At 38.2% G+C, this 21563-nt stretch overlaps 1 long non-coding RNA gene across 1 annotated transcript in view; it reads right to left on the bottom strand.

The window, feature by feature from the left end:
- The window catches only part of LOC103104377 (uncharacterized), a 72711-nt gene extending 65470 nt beyond the window's left edge, over window positions 1-7241 (bottom strand). The window contains exon 1 of the long non-coding RNA XR_457372.3: window positions 6530-7241. This is a non-coding gene — a long non-coding RNA (uncharacterized LOC103104377). The remainder of the gene's footprint in view (window positions 1-6529) is intronic.
- Window positions 7242-21563: the final 14322 nt, after the last annotated feature.

The raw sequence follows: 21563 nt of genomic DNA, 5'->3' as shown, positions 1-21563 counted from the left end.
CCTCCAGAATGGTTGGATCAGTTCACAACTCCACCAGCAATGAATTAATGTCCCTACTTTGCCACATCCCCTCCAGCATTCATTACTTTCCTTTGCTGTTATGTTAGCCAATCTGCTAGGTGTGAGGTGATACCTCAGAGTTGTTTTGATTTGCATCTCTCTGATTATAAGAGATGTAGAACACTTCTTCATGTGCTTGTTAATAGTTTTGATTTCTTTATCTGAGAACTGCCTATCCATTTCCCTTGCCCATTTATCAATTGGAGAATGGCTTGATTTTTTGTACAATTGATTTAGCTCATTATAAATATGAGTAATTAAACCTTTGTCAGAGGTTTCTATGAAGATTTTTTCCCAATTTGTTGTTTCCCTTCTGATTTTAGTTATATTGGTTTTGTTTGTACAAAAGCTTTTTAGTTTGATGTAGTCAAAATTATTTATTTTACATTTTGTGATTCTTTCTATATCTTGCTTGGTTTTAAAGCCTTTCCCCTCCCAAAGGTCTGACATGTATACTATTCTGTGTTTACCCAATTTACTTATGGTTTCCTTCTTTATGTTTAAGTCACTCACCCATTTTGAATTTATCTTGGTGTAGGGTGTGAGGTGTTGATCTATTCCTAGTCTCTCCCACACTGTCTTCCAATTTTCCCAGCAGTTTTTATCGAATAGTGGATTTTTGTCCCAAAAGCTGGGATCTTTGGGTTTATCGTATACTGTCTTGCTGAGGTCGTTTTCCCCCAGTCTATTCCACTGATCTTCCTTTCTGTTTCTTAGCCAGTACCAAATTGTTTTGATGACTGCTGCTTTGTAATATAGTTTGAGGTCTGGGACTGCAAGGCCCCCATCATATGTGTTTTTTTTCATTATTTCCCTGGATATCCTTGATCTTTTGTTCTTCCAAATGAACTTTGTTATGGTTTTTTCTAAATCAGTGAAGAAGTATTTTGGTAGTTCAATGGGTATGGCACTAAATAGATAAATAAGTTTGGGTAGGATGGTCATTTTTATTATATTGGCTCGTCCTATCCATGAGCAGTTAATGTTTTTCCAATTGTTCAAGTCTAGTTTTAGTTGTGTGGCGAGTGTTTTGTAGTTGTGTTCATATAGTTCCTGTGTTTGTCTTGGGAGATAGATTCCTAGGTATTTTATTTTGTCTAAGGTGATTTTGAATGGGATTTCTCTTTCTAGTTCTTGCTGCTGAGCTGTGTTGGAGATATATAGAAAAGCTGATGATTTATGTGGGTTTATTTTGTATCCTGCAACTTTGCTAAAGTTGTTGATTATTTCAATTAGCTTTTTGGTTGAATCTCTAGGATTCTTTAAGTAGACCATCATGTCATCCGCAAAGAGTGATAACTTGGTCTCCTCCTTGCCTATTCTGATACCTTCAATTTCTTTATCTTCTCTAATTGCTACTGCTAGTGTTTCTAGTACAATGTCAAATAGTAGAGGTGATAATGGGCATCCTTGTTTCACTCCTGATCTTATTGGGAATGCATCTAGTTTATCCCCATTGCAGATGATATTAGCTGTTGGTTTTAGATATATACTGTTTATTATTTTTAGGAATGACCCTTCTATTCCTATGCTTTCTAGTGTTTTTAATAGGAATGGGTGTTGTATTTTATCAAAGGCTTTTTCTGCATCTATTGAGATAATCATGTGGTTCTTGCTAGTTTGCTTGTTGATGTGGTCAATTATGTGGATGGTTTTCCTAATGTTGAACCAGCCCTGTATCCCTGGTATGAATCCTACTTGATCATGGTGAATGATCCTTCTGATCACTTGCTGGAGTCTTTTTGCTAGTATCCTATTTAAAATTTTTGCATCTATATTCATTAGGGAGATTGGTCTATAGTTTTCTTTCTCTGTTTTTGACCTGCCCGGTTTTGGAATCAGTACCATGTTTGTGTCGTAAAAGGAGTTTGGTAGAACTCCCTCTTTGCTTATTATGTCAAATAGTTTGTATAGTATTGGGGTTAACTGTTCTCTGAATGTTTGATAGAATTCACAGGTGAATCCATCAGGCCCTGGGGATTTTTTCTTAGGAAGTTCTTTGATGGCTTGATGGATTTCAATTTCTGATAAAGGATTATTTAAGAATTCTATTTCCTCTTCTGTTAGTCTAGGCAGTTTGTATTTTTGTATATATTCATCCATTTCTCCTAAATTGGTGTATTTATTGCCATATAATTGGGCAAAGTAATTTCTAATGATTGCCTTAATTTCCTCCTCATTGGAGGTGCTGTCCCCCTTTTCATCTTTAATGCTGTGAATTTGCTTTTCTTCCTTCCTTTTTTTAATTAGATTGACCAGTACTTTGTCTATTTTGTTTGTTTTTTCAAAGTACCAGCTTCTTGTCTTATTTATTAAATCAATAGTTCTATCACTTTCGATTTTATTAATTTCTCCCTTAATTTTTAGGATTTCTAATTTGGTTTTCTGCTGGGGGTTTTTAATTTGATCGCTTTCGAGTTTTTTCAATTGCATTTCCAATTGATTGATCTCTGCTCTCCCTTGTTTGTTAATATGAGCTTTCAGGGATATGAATTTGCCTCTGATTACCGCTTTGGCTGCATCCCAAAAGGTTTGAAAGGATGTTTCGCCATTGTCATTTTCCTTGATGAAATTATTAATTGTTTCTATGATTTCTTCTTTAGCTAAACGGTTTTGGAGTATCATATTGTTTAATTTCCAATTGGTTTTAGATTTGGTTTTCCATGTACCATTACTAATCATTATTTTTATTGCCTTGTGATCTGAGAAGGCTGCATTCATTATTTCTGCTTTTTTGCATTTGTGTGCTATGTTTCTGTGACCTAATGTATGGTCAATTTTTGTGAATGTGCCATGTGGTGCTGAGAAGAAGGTGTATTCCTTTTTATCCCTATTTATTTTTCTCCATATGTCTATTAATTCTAATTTTTCTAAGATTTCATTCACTTCTTTTACCTCTTTCTTATTTATTTTTTGATTCGATTTATCTAAATTTGATAATGGTTGGTTTAAGTCTCCCACTAGTATGGTTTTATTGTCTATTTCTTCCTTCAATTCTCCTAGTTTCTCCATTAGAAATTTGGGTGCTATATTATTTGGTGCATACATGTTGATTAATGATATTTCCTCATTGTCTAGAGTCCCTTTTAACAAAATATAATTACCTTCCCTATCCCTTTTGATCAGATCTATTTTTGCATTGGCTTTATCAGATATCATGATTACCACTCCTGCCTTCTTTCTATCAGTTGAGGCCCAGAAGGTCTTACTCCATCCTTTAATTCTGACCTTGTGGGTGTCAACCCGCCTCATGTGTGTTTCTTGAAGACAACATATGGTAGGGTTTTGGATTCTAATCCATTCTGCTATTCGTCTACGTTTTATGGGTGAGTTCATCCCATTCACGTTCAAAGTTATGATTGTCATTTGTGGACTCCCTGGCATTTTGATTGCCTTCCCTAATTCTAACCTTTTCTTCTTCGGCTCTACCTTTTAGTCCAGTGATTTACTTTGAATCAGTCCCCCTTGTCCCCTCCCTTGATGTTTCCCTTTTTAGTCCCTCCCTTTTTGTTCCCTCCCCCTCCCCCCTCTCTTTCCCTCCCTTTTTGTTCTCCCTCTCCCCCTCCCCCCCTTGGTTTTCCCTTCTCCTTACCCTTGTTGGGTAAGATAGAATTCAAGATCCCAATGGATCTGGATGTTTTTCCCTCTCAGAGTTGATTTCCCTGAGATTGAGGTTTAAGTAAACCCCCCCCCTCTTCCTCTCCTTCTTATAGGAGTTTTCTTCCCCTCCCCTTCCCCTGTGAATCTTTGTGTGAGAACCATTATTCTATTTGGTCTTTCTTTACCCCCTATTTATACATTACATTTTCCCCACATATTAGTATACATAGGTTGATATAAATGTAGTCCTTATAGAAGAGAGTTTGAGTAAAAGAAGATAACATTTTTCCCCTTTCCTTAATATTTACCTTTTCAGGTATTCCTTGCTCTTTGATTTTCGGTATCAAACTTTCCACAGAGCTCTGGTCTTTTCTTTGCAAAAAGTTGGAAGTCTTCTATTTTGTTGAATGCCCATACTTTCCCTTGGAAGTATATAGTCAGTTTTGCTGGGTAGCTGATTCTTGGTTGGAGACCCAGCTCTCTTGCCTTTCTGAAGATCATGTTCCATGCCTTACGATCATTTAGCGTAGAACTTGCAAGGTCTTGTGTGACCCTGATTGGCATTCCTTTATATCTAAATTGTCTTTTTCTGGCTTCCTGTAGGATTTTTTCTTTTGTTTGATAGCTTTGGAATTTGGCAATTACATTCCTGGGAGTTGTCTTTTGGGGGTTTAGTGTAGAAGGTGTTCTGTGAGCTCTGTCAGTGGCTGTATTGCCCCCTTGTTCTAGAATCTCTGGGCAATTTTCTTTGATTATATCTTGTATCACCATGTCCAGTTTGGTGTTTATTTCTGGCTTTTCTGGGAGTCCAATTATTCTTAAATTTTCTCTTCTCCCCCTGTTTTCCAGATCTATCACCTTGTCGGTGAGATATTTTATGTTCTCTTCTAATTTCTTGGTGTTTTGGCTTTGCTTTATTAGTTCTTGCTTTAAAGCCTGGTTTTCTTTTACAGTTTGGTCAAACTGGTTTTGTAGATGCGTGAATTTCTTTTGCATCATTTCCCACTTTTCCTCCCAGAGGGCTTCCATCTTTTTGGTCCTTTCTGATTCAAATTCTTCATGGGTTTGTGGAGAGTTTCTATTTCCTTTGGAAGATTTTGGAGAATTTTCTTGTATATCTTCTTCTATCTGCTCTGTATTTTGTATTTTGGCTCCATAGAATGTGTCCAGAGTCGCCCCTTTCTTCTTATTTTTCTTGGTATTTTGGGGCTTCTGTGCTTCTGTGGAGTTTGTCATCTCTGAACGTGGAGGATTGGCTTTTCTTGTCTTTGTCTGGTGATCAGAGGCTTTAGTCCTGGGCAGATGGTTCTATGACTTTCCCTGGGTTAAACTGAATATGCCTCACTGGAACTGGAATGGAAGGGTCGGACCACGAGGCCACACTCTCCCCCTGGCTCGATTTCCGGAAGTTGCCTTCAGAATCCCTGGCCGTGAGGCTGTTTCGTCGGCCTGCGGGGGGATGGGCTGCCGCTTCCCCAAGCTCCGAGAGCACAGACTTTCACTGAGACTTGGATAGCAGGATCCAGCCCGTGAGGCTGTCTTGCCCGCCCTGAGAGTTGCTGTTGTTTTGACCAGCTCTCTGCAGCGGAGGCCCCAGGCAGTAACTTTCACCCAGACCGACGGGCTCTCTGCAGCGGAAGCCCCAGGCAGTAACTTTCACCCGGACTGGGACTTGGGTAGAAGACCCTGAGGGTTGTTGTTCCTCAGACCCTGCTCTCTGAGCCCGGCGAGGCTGCGGCTTCCGGGAGCCTTGGACTCTGCGCTCCTACCCCTGAGGTCCGAGGGATCTCGGGTTCTGGCTTTTAAGGGGAGCCGTACCTTTTGAACCGGGTCCAGGTCCAGGAGGAGGGTTCCCAGGGTCTGTGCTGTTGATCGTTTTGAATTTTGGCGCCTTAGGAGCTTCTAGTTTGAGATCGGTCGGGAAGGGTTTTCCGGAGATCTGAACTTCAGCTTTCTCTAAGCCGCCATCTTAACCGGAAGTCATCAATTTATTTTTTAAAAGAACTTTTGACTGGGTAGAATGAAAAAGAGCAATGAAAATGTTTCCCATACAAGTATTAAAAGATTTTCTGGGATGGAAATGTGGAGATAACTTTGATCAGTTATTCCATTGAGTTAATTTAACATCAAGCAAGATATAGAACATAGTGATTTATGTTCTCCAAAGAAGCCATTTAAAAGTCTAAACAAAAAAGAAATTTTTATTGATGGTGAAATTTTCCAAATGCTTCGCTTACTAATCATACCAAGTCCATGAGCATTCATTTACTTAGTGAAAAATGTATCAGTTGCTAGAGCAATAGTAATAAATATTGCTCCAAAGTCCACATTGGGAAGACAAAGTGGATGAAAAAGGCATGTCAGCCAAACTGTGAATTGTACCTGGACAGGCAGATCATTGAGTTAAATTTGGGCAGCTACATGTTGAACTATGTGGTCTTTAATATATTCTTCAACTAAATCTGTTATTATGTAGTTTTATGATTTTGACTAAGCAAGTTTTCTGAAAGGTACACTGTAGCCCCCAGTAGTGATGGTGGACTCCAGTAAAATCAAAGTCATGGTCTGGCCAGAATCACTATTCACATGAGGCCCCCAAACCCCTCCTTTCCACCCCTCTCTGATATACTTGGTAAATAACTGACTGTTATAGAAAAAAACCCACTGAAGCAAATATTTCCCTGAGAATCTGAACTAGATGGTTACATATTTACCTGAGATTTATTATCCTATAGAAAACTCTGTTTAGAGCCACTGAGGTAATCTAAATCAATTGTCTCTATCTTGTAAATCATTACTAACCATTGTTCCTGCAAAAACTTAGCCTATGTCACTTTATAAAATACTACCTGTGATCAATAAACCTCACCTCTGATTGCTACCAGCTTCAGTGGTCCTCCTGATGTGTGTCATCCTTCTCACATGTCTGATTCACCTCTGGGACCCCCAAATTTGTGTCAGTATTGAGGAAAGGAAAACTGTGAATCAAGCTTTTACATTTCTTCCCATTGAGATGGAACAGACATCATTTGGAATGTGATGGGAGGGGGAGTGACAGTTGGAGTGAGAAAAGAGAATTGTGGGAGAAACTGATAAACAGAAAGGGTCTTTGCCCTCTGGACTCATTTGAGTGTGAAGCAAAGACCAGGAGCTCTAGATCCCAACCTGTGGAAAAACCGTGCCTCCATTCCCCTTACCCTGAAGAAGTAGATCCCTGTTTGTTTGAGAGCATCCATTAGAGGAAGAACCAAACATCTACAGCTGTTTAAAGGGGCTGATCCCTTAACTCCAGGGAATCACCCTGAAGATCCTTTCCATCCCTTGACCTTCCAAAGAAGGATGCTTGTCATTTGTTTAGTTGAGATAGAGATAGTGACTAAGAAGATAGATAAGCTGAAGTTGAGCCATTTTGACTCAGCTGAAGAAAAAGCAAGGGTCTCCTATTCCCACCTACCTGTCCCCTTTCTTGATTTACTATAATTATTAAACTACTTAAAATTAGAAGGTTGCAGTCAGATTCATATTGAAGGGAGAAAAAAGAAAGAGAGGTTGGTGGCTAAACTACATATTAGCCTTGGTTAAACAACAAAAGCCAAAAGTGACAGTCTGTCTGCCTGACAAGGGGAACTTGGGGGGGTTTAATTACCAGACAAGCCTTGAGGAGTAAACTCCCCATTACCAGAAGTTCACTCAAAACACTGGTCCTATCATCCTTAACCTAACCTCACCCAGGCGTATCTCTGTTGTGGATTGAGTGTGAGGAAATTACAAAGATAGTCTCTCAGCCCCAGTGGATACCTCTGTCCCTTCTCCTCCGTTCCTTATTATAACCTCTCCTTTTACCTCACCAACCTCCATATTCCCTCTGTTTCTTCAACTCCTCCATTCCCTGTTACCAGCCCTTCCTTACCCCTGTACATTCAACTATAACAGTATCACCTGTCAGTATACAAGATGGCTCTTGAAAGATGCTAAGAATCCAATGAGCAAAATAAAATAAGAAATGGAATAGGAAAAAGGGATAGCTCAACAGAGTCACAAATGTATAAAGTAGATTCAGAGGACAGTTAAGGAGGTCATTCCGACTAGGGCCAGTGCTTTAGTTAGCTAGAACAGTAGAACCACAAAAGATAGGAAATTCTGATGGAAAATAGAATGTAGACAATTTTGAATACAACTCCAAGGAGCATAAAGTCTATCCTATTTGTAATCAGGAGTCATTGAGACTTTCTGAACAGGAGCCATCACTATTATCAGTGTGAGTAGAGTCTAAAAGTCTGGGCATAAGGTGATGAATGTACATAGCACATAGTAGGTATTCAAAAAAGTATTGAATGATGGTTTGCTTTAAAATAAAAAAAAATCAGCAAAGAAACATGCCATAGGTTTGACAAAATAATAGGATGTAGAATTTATCTCCAAAAATCAGTAACATTCTTATATAATAATAGTGAAACCTGGGAGGAAATAGTAGAATGGGAAATCCCATTCAATATAACTAAAATATACAAAAGATCTGGCCATCAATCTACCATGGCATACTAAAGAGTTTTAAAAAACTACAATTACAGAACACTTGTAACACATGAGGTACCTAGGGCATAATGATTTCATCTCCCTTAGACACCCTTTAAGGACACCCTAAAAATGTTGGGGGGTTCTTTATTATGCATGCTATATAATTCACAAACCCCCACCACCATGCTTCCTGACATGGCTGTCCATTGCTTATTTTTAGAATTTGAGTTTTCTTTATTTGGTACTTTGGATCCTCCTTTTCACAACAGTGACTAGAAAAGCTACAACACATTAAAATGATCTGTAGGGTCACAGTAATTCAAAACTATTGCTTATGAGCCCCCACCAATGTGTTGACTTTTTTTGTTTTATTTTAATTTTTTTCTATGGTTACATGATTCATGTTGTCTCCCTCCCCTCTTTCCTCTCCACTCCCAGAGTTGACAAGAAATTCCACTGGGTTATTATACATATATTGTATTTTAATAAAAAAATCCAAGATTTTGAAATTTTGTTTGAGAAAAGATCTTTAAGGAAGAAGCTTGCTAACTCCTAAATCCAGAGAATCAACTGTTGCAGAAAGATGCCAGAAAACCTACACTACATCAAGAAGATCCAGAATGAACTTTGGGTGTGGTTGATTGAACTGAAGTTTGATTGAACATTTATTTGAATGTATACTCCTTTGCCAAAAGGGGACTGCCCCCTAACTGTTTTTTGTCAATGCGCCCAGCAAACATTGGTTTTGCTGTCTGTCTTTCTTCTATTTCCCTCTTCTAACTATTGTAATTTCCTCTTAGAAGATGAAATTATGTATGCACTTGAAGTTAGAAAATTTGAAGGTTCAGGATGATTATGTTTAGTGATCAATTGGGGAGGCTAGTCTCCCAATCATCATCAAGGGGGATTGTGAACTTTAGATTACTCTACCTTACTTAGTATAACAAAATAAGGAATGTCTACACCCCTACTTATGGATTAAGTATTTAGGAGGATTGCCTATGACAGACATGTGCTAGCAAATGACAAATCAGAAACAACTGACAGACCCCTGGGCTGTCCTAAGTCAAGCCTAAAATATCATTGGCACATGTGAGATACAGGAAAGTGACGTAAAACCGTCTATATATTTGACATTACTTCCTCTCTCAGTTGTCTTTGACAGTAGAGAGGTGGCTGGTGGCAGCTTGCTGAGCATGTCAGCATCTTGGCGTGGCGGCTGCTATTGTCTGGGTTTAGTGATAAGTTTTCCTTGATACCATACTGAAGGAAGCCTAGTAACCTAGTTTGGTGAAGCATCTTCTCTGAGATCTCTCAGAGTTTTAGGCTTATTCTTTCTCTTTTACCTTCCAAACACTATCCACTTAGAAGCCTCTAATCTTCAGAAACCTTGTGGTGGAGGATTTTAAACTCCCCCAGGCACACCCCAGGCGGGAGAAATCCTACACCCTCTCCCTCTCTCTTCTCCTTGATTTCTTCCCTATATATCAATTAAACCACCATGTATTTCCAAATCTACTTGGGCATTTTTATTTGGGATATCCCCTGGTGACCAAAATTAAATTTAGATTAGGTCATGACCCTAAATTATCCTTACAGTATACACTCAAAACCTATTTCCATATTATTCATTTTTATAATAATCTTTTAAAACCAAAACCCCAAATCATATACCCATATAAACAAGTGATAAATCATATGTTTTCTTCTGCATTTCTACTCCAACAGTTCTTTCTTTTAAACAGCATATGGTAGGGTTCTGATTTTTAATCCATTCTGCTATCTGCTTCCATTGTATGGGTGAGTTCATCCCATTTATATTCACAGTTATGATGATCACCTATGTATTCCCCTCCATTTTGACTTCCTCTTTTAATCCTGAGCTTTCTCCTTTCACTTTTTCCCTGCCCTCCAGTGTTTTGCTTTTAATAAGTTTCCCCTTCCCCCTCACTTTTCTTACTCCCTTTCCCACCACCTCCCTTCTTATTGCCCTTCTACTTTTCCATAGGTTAAGATTAGATCCTATACCCCAATGAATCTGGCTGTTCTTCCCTCTGTGAGCCAATTCCAATGAGAGTAAGCTTTAAATATTACCTGTCCCTGCCCTCTTCCTCACTTTCATTGTATTAGTCATCTCCCTCCCCAACACCACACCTCTCATTGTGATATAATTTACCCCATTTTACTTCTCTCTTCACATTTCTCTTAGTGCTATCCTCTTTTTCACCCCTAATTGTATCTCTTTGACATATCATCCCAAACAGTTTACTACCACAATCTCTATCTATACTTTTTCTAACCATAATGATAATGGTAACTTTTAAGAGTTACAGATATCATCTTTCCATATAGGAATATAAACAATTTGACCCTATTGAAGCACTTAAATTTTTTCTCTTTCTTATTTACCTTTTTATGCTTCTCTTGAATTTTGTATTTGGACATCAAATTTTCTGTTTGTCTGATCTTTTCTTCAGGAATTCTTAGAAATCATCTGTTGTTTTATTGTTTCTTGATATCTCATGATTTGCTCAATTCTAATTTTTTAAGACTGAATTTCTTCCATTACCTTTTGATCGTCCTTTTCCAGTTGGTCCATTCTTCTTATTATGACACTCCTTTTTTATTATATATATTTTTTGCCTCTATTTCCAGTAGGTCACTTCTGGTTTTTCAGAAACTTTTTTCTTCATTAGATTTCTGTGCCTCTTTTTACAGTTGACCAATTTTGCTTTTTAAGTTCTTTTCCTTTCCCTGTTTTTTTTCAGCCTGTCTTATTTGATTTTAAATTCTTTTTTGAGTTCTTTCAGAGCATGAACCCAATTCCCAGGGCTTTTTTCTTTGAGGTTTTGCTTGTAGTTCTTTGGCTCTGTTAGGGGTAGAAAATGTAAGGTTTTTATAAATGGTTGGACTGGATTCTTCAAGAATAGGGTCACCAGGAATTTTAATTAATTCCAAAGAGATTTATTTTAACAAATTATTTATAAAATATAAAAGAGTGAAAGTAAGAAAATCAGAGAAAGGATAGGGTATGATATCTAACCTAAGCACTAAGTATTTTGCTCTGGCCCTGGGCTCAACTCAGGCAGGGCTAATTAGTCCCTAGAAGGAGAGGCCTATACCTTGAACCAAGGACCTGGAGATACAGGGAGCCTCTCTCAAGAGGGTAGGTCTCTCCTGAGTCTAGTCCCTTCAGAAAATCCAGGAAAGGAGTAGGTCTTTTTCACCCACCCCACATGGTAGTTCTAAGTTCAAGAGCAATCCAAGGTCTCAAGCTCCTCCAAAGTCAAGTTGAAGATGAAAGACCAAAGAGAGAGCTCACAGGAAGTTCTTGGCATTTTTAAAGATCATTCCTCTTCGTCACTTCCTGTGACTTTCTTCCATTTGACATGTGCCAATTATAGCTTTGCTTAGGACTTCCCAGGGGACAGTCAGTTGAATCTGAATCGTCACCCACTATGTCACATGTGGGTCACAGACCTCCCTCACTCAAGTGCGTGGAGTGAATATGCTTTTGGTGATTAAATCTAAAAATGGGAAGGGGAGAGTTAATTTAATCTTCACAGCTCCCATAATCCTCTGCTGGTTTTTCTCTTTGCTCTTTTCCCCTATAGAAGCTTTCAATAGTTATATCTTCTTTTTCTGTTGTTTACTCATTTTCTCAGCCTTTTATTGTTGTTTTTTGCCTGTGGGTTGTAAATTTGCTGAATCTCTCTCCTCTACTGGTCTACTGAATTTAGGACAGTTGAGCTAATCTTCCGTGGGGATAATTCTTCATTGCCATCAGCTACTGAGACCCAAAGGTGCCTAGTCATATGGACCTTTGGTCCTCCCTGACACCTGTTGTCAGAGCTCAGGACCTCCAGGGGTGTGACTGATGTGCTCCTCTACAGAGAAGCCTTCATCTCAGGATACCAAAGTCAGCCTATGCCTAATAAAAGAACCCAGCTCAGTAGGTGCAGGGGGTATTTGTTGGGGGGGGGGAGTTAGGGGGCAGCCAGCACTTCTGTGTGTAGTTTTGTTGCTGGTCTCCCTCTTCCACCCCGCCCCCACTTATCCTGTGAAAATTGACTCTCTCTGCCTACCTTTCAAATTGTGTTTAGTGGGAGAGCCCCATGGTTCTGTCTTGTTATTGGGTTTGGGGTTCCTGTCTTTTTGAAATACTTTTACAAGATTGGTATGGAAGGACATTCAGAGTGGTTTCCAGTTTTGTTACTGCTAGGCTAACATTTTGACTTCACCCTCTTAAGTTGCTTTTTTAAAAAAAATCCTTACCTTCTGTCTTGGAATCTACACTAAGAATTGGTTCCAAGGCAGAAGAGTAGTAAGGAAGCATTAAGGTTATGTAATCGAGGGAGTATCTAGGTCAGATTTGAATCTAGAACCTCCCACCTCTAGGCTTGATTCTCTATCTACTGAGCCACCTAGGTCCCACTTAACTAGCTTTTGATTCTTTTTATTTAACTTTTTAATTTTTTTCAATTGCATGTAGAAATCATTTTTGACAACTGTCAAGTTTGTAGTGGGAGTCATTGCTAGTGCCAACACCCTCATGGGCATCTCCTGTGGCCTGCTGGCCACAGTTGGCCAGTTTCCCAGTATGGGGCATGATGAAAGACTGGACTGGGTTGTCAGTGCCACAGGCTTCCTGACTGTATTTGCCTCCAAGGCCTCTGCACTGTTGTTCACTCTGGCTGCTATACAGTAAAACATCTCCATTTCCTGTGATTAAGTGTCTGGGAAATCTCCCTCCTTAGCAGTGTCCAAGTTGGTTCCCTGGATTATGTAATGCTGGAATAGCTGATGGCATCATTGTTTTGGGTCATTTTTTCTTTGCCAGGCCTACACCTTCCTAAGGGTCGACCAGCAACCCTAGGTCTTTCTGTGGCCTCGGGGATGATGAACTCACTTTATTCCCTGTTGTCATGGGTGCCTAAATCAAAGCTGTACTAGACTTCTGAGTTAAGATGATCCCAGAAGAGAAGCAAAGCTCTTCCTCTACTCTCCACCAACCAATATAAAGTACCTCAAAAGGACAAAACCAAAATCAGATGAGTGAAGGGACTCTACTGTAGGGTACAGCATTGAAGGAAGGAAGAGTTTGGGGCATTTCCATGCTAAAAAGGGGGCAAAATTACTCCCAGGAAAATATGAACACATCACCCCTCCCCCACTATATCTACAGTGCCAGAGTCAGAACAAGTGTGGGGTAATCTCTAGGTTCTTGGGGGCTGGCTGAGGACACCACAAACTTGCCTCCAATAGCAGCAAGACTTGGGACCCCAGGAGGCTGTGGAATGGGGACCTTGGGCTCAGAGATAGAGCAGAGCTGCATACAGCAGATTCTGTGGCAGAGACTTGAAAAATAGCCTCAAGGAAAAATCTCTCTGAAAATCAATACAAAGATTTGCCTACCGGCCTTACTCAGACTTCTGCAGAAAAATCTCTAGGTTCTCAGGGGTTGACTTGGGTCACCATAGACTTACCCCTAAGATCAATGAGACTTGGAACCACAGAAGGCTAAGGAACATGGAGCTTGGGCTCAGAGACAGGGCAGGGTTACACATAACAGATGCTACAGAGACTTGAAAAAATAGCATCAGGGCAAAAATGACTCTTTAGCTCAGTACACAAAGAGCTTGCCCTCCTCACTCACACTTCTGGCTGGGAAGGGAAGGAAAAACCAACAAACAATGGCCACCCAAGAAATACAATCTACAAACACCAAAAAGAACAAAAGAAAGGCATTGACCCTGGATAATTTGTATGGTGAAAAAATTCAGACTACAGAGCAGACGGCAAAGGATGACAAACAAGCAAACATATCCAAGCTTTCTCCCCAAAATGGAAATTGATCACAAGCTCTCCAAGAAATAAGCTAGGAATTTGAAAACAAAATTTAAAAGATAGGAGAAACTTGGCAAGAAAAGTGGGAAATAATTCAAAAAGAAAATAACAGCTTAAAGAACAGAATCTCCCACTTGGAAAAAGAAGTCCAGAAATCAAATGAAATTATAAGCAAATTGAAGACTAGAAATAACTTACTGGAAACCATGAAAAGCAGGACAGACCAAACCAAAAAGTAAAATAAAAAAATCATAGGTGAAAACAGTCTTTAAAAACCAGAATTAGGCAAGTAGAAGCTAATGATCTCACAAGACAGCAAAAATTAATAAAAACAAAGTCAAAAGAATGACAAAGTAGAAGGAAACATGAAATATCTCACTGAGAAAATGACTGACCAGGAAAAGTGATCTAGAAGAGACAATTTAACAATCATTGGTCTATCTGAAAACCCAGAAATAGAAATATTGACATTGTACTACTAGAAAATATCCAAGAAAACTGCCCTGATATTCTTGAAAAAGAGGGCAAAATAGATATTGAAAGAATCCATAGATCACCCTCTACATTAATCCTCAAAAGATAAATCCCCCATAAAGTAATTGCCAAATTCAAGAGCTTTCAAGCTTAGAATAAAATATTACAAGAAGCCAGAAGGAGACAATTCAGATATCAAGGAGCACCAATCAGGATAACAAAGGATCTGGCAGCCTCCACACTAAAGGGTGTGAACTTGGAAATTACTCCACCCTTCTCAGACAGTGCCTTAGGAGAAGATAAAGTTGTAAACTCCTGATTGAACACTGAAAGTCCCTAACTCATACTTTATAGTAAAGCTAGAACCTTAAGTTAGGTCTATTTTTAGATCTAATACAAAAAGGTGTTAAGTACCTATAAAAATTAGATTAATCACAAAAAGGTCAAGTAACTTACAAAAGGCAAGCTTAACAAAGAGGTGTGAAGTATTCAGAAGATTTAATATAACCAGAGAAGGTGAAAACCAAAGAAGGTGAAAACTAAGAATGGGCAGTCCTGGGGAAAAGCGTCTACTGTGATTGGTAGATGTGAAAATTTAGGGGAGGTGACATAAGAGAAAATTTCTTTAAAAGGAAGGGGTAAAAAGTCAGGAACAAAAGGTAATTCAGTTTGGAGAGTAATTTCAGTTCAGAGTGGAAGAACCCAGCTTGGAGATGGTCTTGTGGTGAGTGATAAAGACTGACTCACTCTCCCTTGGGCTCAGGCCTAGGCCATTTTGGCCTAGGCCTTTTTCTACTGCTTGGCTCAGCAGTTTAAATTAATTCTCTCTCTCTCTCTCTCTCTCTCTCTCTCTCTCTCTCTCTCTCTCTCTCTCTCTCTCTCTCTCTCTCTTCTCCCTTTAATTCCTTCTTTCTTTATTAATTAAAATCTCTATAAATCCCAGCTGACTTGGATATTTTCATATTTGGGGATTTCCCATGGCAATCACTTATTTTAGATTTTAAGTCAAAACACTAAAAATTATCCTTACAAGGGTCACAAGGCTTAGAAATATTCAGAAAGGCAAGAGAATTGAGTCTACAACTAAGGATAACCTACCCAGCAAAACTGACTATATAGTTCCAGGGGAAAGTATGGGTATTCAACAAAATAGAAGATTTCCACATATTTGTAAATAAAAGACCAGATCTAAAAATGGAAAATTTGATATCTAAATATGAAAATCAAGAGAAACATGAAAAGGTAAATAAAAAAGAGAGGGGGAAATTTTATTTTTATTTTTATTTTTTAAGGGCTTCAATAAGGGCAAATTGCTTATATTCTTATATGGAAAAATATTATTTGTAACTCTCAAAAATTATATTCACTATTATAATAGTTAGAAGAATTATTCATAGGTAGAGTTTGGGGTCCTAAGTGGTTTAAAATGATATGCAAAAAAGAAAAGAAAAGAAAAAGGGGGAATAGAAAATGGCACCAAGAGAAATGTGAAAAAAAAATAAAAATAAGATAATCTATACCATACAAAGAGGTGCATGGGAGGGGGAGGGGAAGAATACTCTTATAAGAAGGATTGGAAGAGAGTACTAATAGGTAATACTCAAGCCTTACTCTCAGTGGAATCAATTCTGAGAGGAAAGAGAATCTAGATCCATTGGGGTATCAAATTCTATCTTACCCTACCGGGAAAGTGAGAAGGGAAAAGCCAAGTAGGGGGAGTGGGGTGGGGAGTACAAAAATGGAGGGGAAAAAAGGGATGAGGAAATTTAATAGACTCTAAAAAATAAGAGGGGGATAAAAAGGGAGGAGGCTGAATGGGAAGTAAATAAGGGTAGGGATTAGGGGGACTGATTAAAAGCAAACCACTGATGTAGAAGGAAATAGTGAAAGAAAAAAGGGCAGAACTAGAAGAGGAAATCACAATGTTGGGGAATACACAAGTGGTAATCATAACTCTAAATGTGAATGGGATGAACTCACCTACAAAATGGAAGCAAATAGCAGAAATAGGATTAGAGACCAAAAAACAAACAAACAAAAAACCCAAACCATACAAGAAACACACATGAGGCACACACACACAGGATAAAGGTAAAAGGCTAGAGCAAACTATTTGCATCAACTGAGAAAAAGAAGGCAGGAGTTGCAATCATGATATCTGACAAAGCCAAAGTAAAAATAGATCTGATTAAAAGAGATAGGGAAGGTAATTAGTAGTAGTAGTCTCTTGGTAACCAAGGATGATGATTGTCTTTGTGCGCTTTCATCTGTGATGTAGATGAGTGTGCACAAAAACACTTGTGCGTGAAGGAGATTTAAGTGGAAAAGTCGGTGCACAGAGTCAGTCCCACTCTCTCGGTGTTGGAAGCCTGGGTCCATTGGCACGAAAAATCGTTACACCTGGAGACTTCCTCAGCTGCATTGGATGGCCATGTTGTCTTTTGTGCTCCAACACGCCCTAAGCACTCCACAGTGTTTTGCTGCATTGCCCTCTCAGCCATTGAAACTTCTTATTGGTTTCTTCCATCTGGAAGGTAATTATATCCTGATAAAAGGCCATATAGACAATGAAGAAATAGCAGTATTCAACATGTATGCACCAAATGGTATAGCATCCAAATATCTAAAGAAGAAACTAGTGAAGCTTAAGGAGGAAATAGATAGTAAAACTATACTAATGGGAGACCTGAACCTTCCTCTATCAGATCTAGATAAATCAAGCCAAAAAATAAATAAGAAGGAGGTAAGAGATGTGAATGAAATCTTAGAAAAATTAGAGTTAATATATATGTGGATAAAAATAAATAGGGACAAAAAGGAATACACTTTCTTTTCAGCAGCATATAGTACATTCACAAAGATTGACCATGTACTAGGGCATAAAAACATGACAAAGAAGTGCAAAGGAACAGAAATACTAAATGCAACCTTTTCAGATCATAATGCAATAAAAATAATAATTAGTAAGGTACATGGAGAGACAAATAAAAAATTACCTGGAAATTAAATAATATGATTCTCCAAAATCAGCTAAAAAACAAATCATAGAAACAATTAATAATTTTATTGCTGAGAATGACAATGAGGAGACATCCTATCAAAATCTATGGGATGTAGCCAAAGCAGTACTCAGGGGGGGAATTGATATCCTTGAGTGCATATGTTAACAAATTAGGGAGGGCAGAGGTCAAAGAATTGGGCATGCAAATTAAAAAACTAGAAAGAGAACAAATTAAAAATCCCCAGATAAAAATATATTAGAAATCCTAAAAATTAAAGGAGAAATTAATAAAATTGAAAGTAAAAGAACTATTGAATTAATAAATAAGACTAGAAGCTGATACTTTGTAAAAACAAATAAAATAGAAAATGTACTGGTTAATCTAATAAAAAAAGGAAAGAAGAAAACCAAATTAACAGTATCCAAGATGAAAAGGGAGACCTCAACTCTAATCAAAAAGAAATTAAGGCAATCATTAAAAACTATTTTGCCCAATTATATGGCAATAAATATGGCAATCTAGGTGATATGGATGAATATTTACAAAAATATAAATTGCCTAGATTAACAGGAAAAATAGAATACTTAAATAACCCCATATCAGAAAAAGAAATTAAACAAGCCATCAAAGAACTCCATAAGAAAAATTCCCCAGGCCCAGATAGAATTCACAAGTGAATTCTATCTAACTTTTAAAGAACAACTAATCCCAATACTTTACAAACTATTTGACATAATAAGCAAAGAAGAACTTCTTCCAAATTCCTTTTGTGACACAAATATGTTACTGATTCCACACCAGGCAGATCAGAAACAGAGAAAGAAAATTACAGACCAATCTCCTTAATGAACATAGCTGCAAAAATATTAAATAGGATACTAGCAAAAAAGACTCCGGGGGCAGCTGGGTGGCTCAGTGAATAGAGAGTCAGACCTAAAGATGGGAGGTCTTAGGTTCAAATATGCCACAGACACTTCCCTGCTGTATGACACTGGGCAATTCACTTAACCCCCATTGCCTCGCCCTTACCACTCTTCTGCCAATATATAGTATTGACTCCAATATGGAAGGTAAGGGTTTAAAAAAAAAAAGATTCCAGCAAATGATCATGAGAGTCATTATTCATTATGACCAAGTAGGATTTATAGCAGGAATGTAAGGATGGTTAAATATTATGAAAACCATCTACATAATCGACCATATTAACAAGCAAACTGACAAAAATCACACGATTATCTCAATAGATGCAGAAAAAACCCTTTGACAAAATACAACACTTATTCCTATTGAAAACACTAGAAAGTATAGGAATAGAAGGGCCTTTCCTAAAAATAATAAACAATATATATTTAAAACCATCAGCAAACATCATCTGCAATGGGGATAAATTAGAAACCTTCCCAATAAGATCAGGAGTGAAACAAGGATGCCCATTATCAACTCTATTATTTAACATTGTACTAGAAACACTAGCAGTAGCAATTAGAGAACAAAAAGAAATTGAAGGTATTAAAATAGACAATGAGGAGACCAAGCTATCATTCTTTGCAGATGATATGTTGGTCTACTTAAAGAATCCTAGAGAATCCACCAAACAGCTAGTGGAAATAATCAATAACTTTAGCAGAGTTGCAGGATACAAAATAAACCCACATAAATCATCAGGAAAACTGGAAAACAGTATGGGAGAGATTGGGTAAAGATCAACATCTCACACCCTACACCAAGATAAATTCAGAATGAGTGAATGATTTAAATATAAAGAAGGAAACTATAGGTAAATTAGGTGAACACAGAATAGTATACTTGTCAGATCTTTGGGAAAGGAAAGATTTCAAGACCAAGCAAGAGTTAGAAAAAATTACAAAATATAAAATAAATAATTTTGACTACATTAAATTTAAAAGGTTTTGTACAATCAAAACCAATGCAACCAAAATTAGAAGGGAAGCAACAAATTGGGAAAAAATATTTACAACAAAAACCTTTGACAAAGATCTAATTACTCAAATATATAAGGAGCTTAATCAATTGAATAAAAAATCAAACCATTCCCCAATTGATAAATGGACAAGGTACATGAATAGGCAATTTTCAGATAAACAAATATTTCTTTCAGATAAAGAAATCAAAACTATCAATAAGCACATGAAAAAGTGTTCTAAATCTCACAATTAGAGAAATGCAAATCAAATAACTCTGAGGTACCACTTCATACCTAGCAGATGAGGTAACATGACAACAAAGGAAAGTAATAAATGTTGGAGGGGATGTGGCAAAATTGGGACACTAATGCACTGCTGGTGGAGTTGTAAATTGATCCAACCATTCTGGATGACAATTTGGAATTATACCCAAAGGGCTTTAAATGACTGTTTGTCCTTTGATCCAGCCATACCACTGCTCGGTTTATACCCCAAAGAGATAATAAGTAAAAAGACTCATTCAAAAATATTTATAGCCACACTCTTTATGGTTGCAAAGAATTGGAAAATGAGGGAATGCCCTTCAATTGGGGAATGACTAATCAAATTGTGGTGTCTGTTAGCAATGGAATACTATTGCGCTAAAAGAAATAATGAACTGGAGGAATTCCATGTGAACTGGGACAACCTCTAGGAATTGATTCAGTGTGAAAGGAGCAGAACCAGGAGAACCTTATACACAGAGACTGATACACTGTGGTACAATTGAATGTAATGGACTTCTCTACTAGCAGCAATGCAATAATTCAGGACAATTCTGAGGGACTTATGAGAAAGAATGTTATCCACATTCAGAGAAAGAACTGTGGGAGTAGAAACACAGAAGAAAAACAGCTGCTTGATCACAAGGGTCGATGGGGATATAAATGGGGATATAGACTCTAAATGATCACTCTAGTGTAAATATCAATAATATGGAAGTAGATCTTGATCAATGACACATGTAAAATCCAGTAGAATTTCTTATTGGTTACAGGAGAGGGGATGAAAGGAAAGGAGGGAAAGAACATGAATCATGTAACTATGGAGAAATTCTCTTAATTATTCAATTATATAAAATTTAAAAGCTAAAATAAGTAAATAAACAAATAAATAAGCAGATCAATCAATCAATAAATCAAACTATTGCCATTTCCCAGAGTCTCTACTCTTTGGAGCTGTGTGGGACTGTGCCATTGGCATGTGGTTTGGCTCATCTTTGCCAGTGGGCTTCTCTACTATCCCATGGCCTTTCTCAGCTTTGTATCCATCCTTAACCTCCTCCAAGTCACCCCAGAACTGTCAAGTCAGTGCTGCTTTGTGGCGCTGCTCCTGCCTGCCTCAAGTCCCCTCTTCTGCCTGCCCTTTCATCCTCACTCCAGGGAGTACCTTAGACGCCTGTACCCCCAGGGAAGGATATGGAGATGCAGATGCCCTGGAGAAGAATTCCTAAAATTCTACCCTGGTTGCCTTCTATGATATGGATCTTGTCCTTGAGGCCCCTGGGTTGGACTGCCCCTCAGTACTTCAAGGCTAGGGTAGGTACCCCCTCAATGATACTTGTTTCCTGTCAGCAGCTGGGGGTCTCCAGAAGTGAGTGACTCAGAATGAGGGTGACCATCCAAGAGGGCCTTAAGCCCACTCCACTAATGGAGAAGAACTGCTGAACCACAGCAACTTTGGGCTTCCAGTCTTTGCCTCGCACTTATAACTGCCCTGTCTCCTTGCCTTTTCTTTCCTACCTATTCCCCTCTCCACCACCTTTCCATGTACAATTGCTGCTTATTAAATTGGGAGGGAGACCCTATGTTTGATTAAAGTCCTTGAAAGTTCCACAGGAAAGGTTTCATTCTCTTTATACCATTTTCCCTTTGATTAATGAGGCCATAGGAAAAGGTCAGTTTGGATTTCGCAACACAAAATCATCTCTTCTAGAAGAGTCCCTGAAGGTCCCTTTAACTGTCCAGATCCCCTGAGCACATGTAATAATAAGCCCAGATGCCTCTTATGTGGAATTTAGTTCCTTTAGATTCTCTTCATGGCTGGCAGAACAGGAGCAACCATGGAAGACTTTTTAGATAGAAATCACTTTCCTGCT

This window comes from Monodelphis domestica, chromosome 1 (genome assembly GCF_027887165.1).
Source record: "Monodelphis domestica isolate mMonDom1 chromosome 1, mMonDom1.pri, whole genome shotgun sequence".
NCBI lineage: Eukaryota > Metazoa > Chordata > Mammalia > Didelphimorphia > Didelphidae > Monodelphis > Monodelphis domestica.
This window is presented reverse-complemented; position numbering and strand designations above follow the sequence as displayed.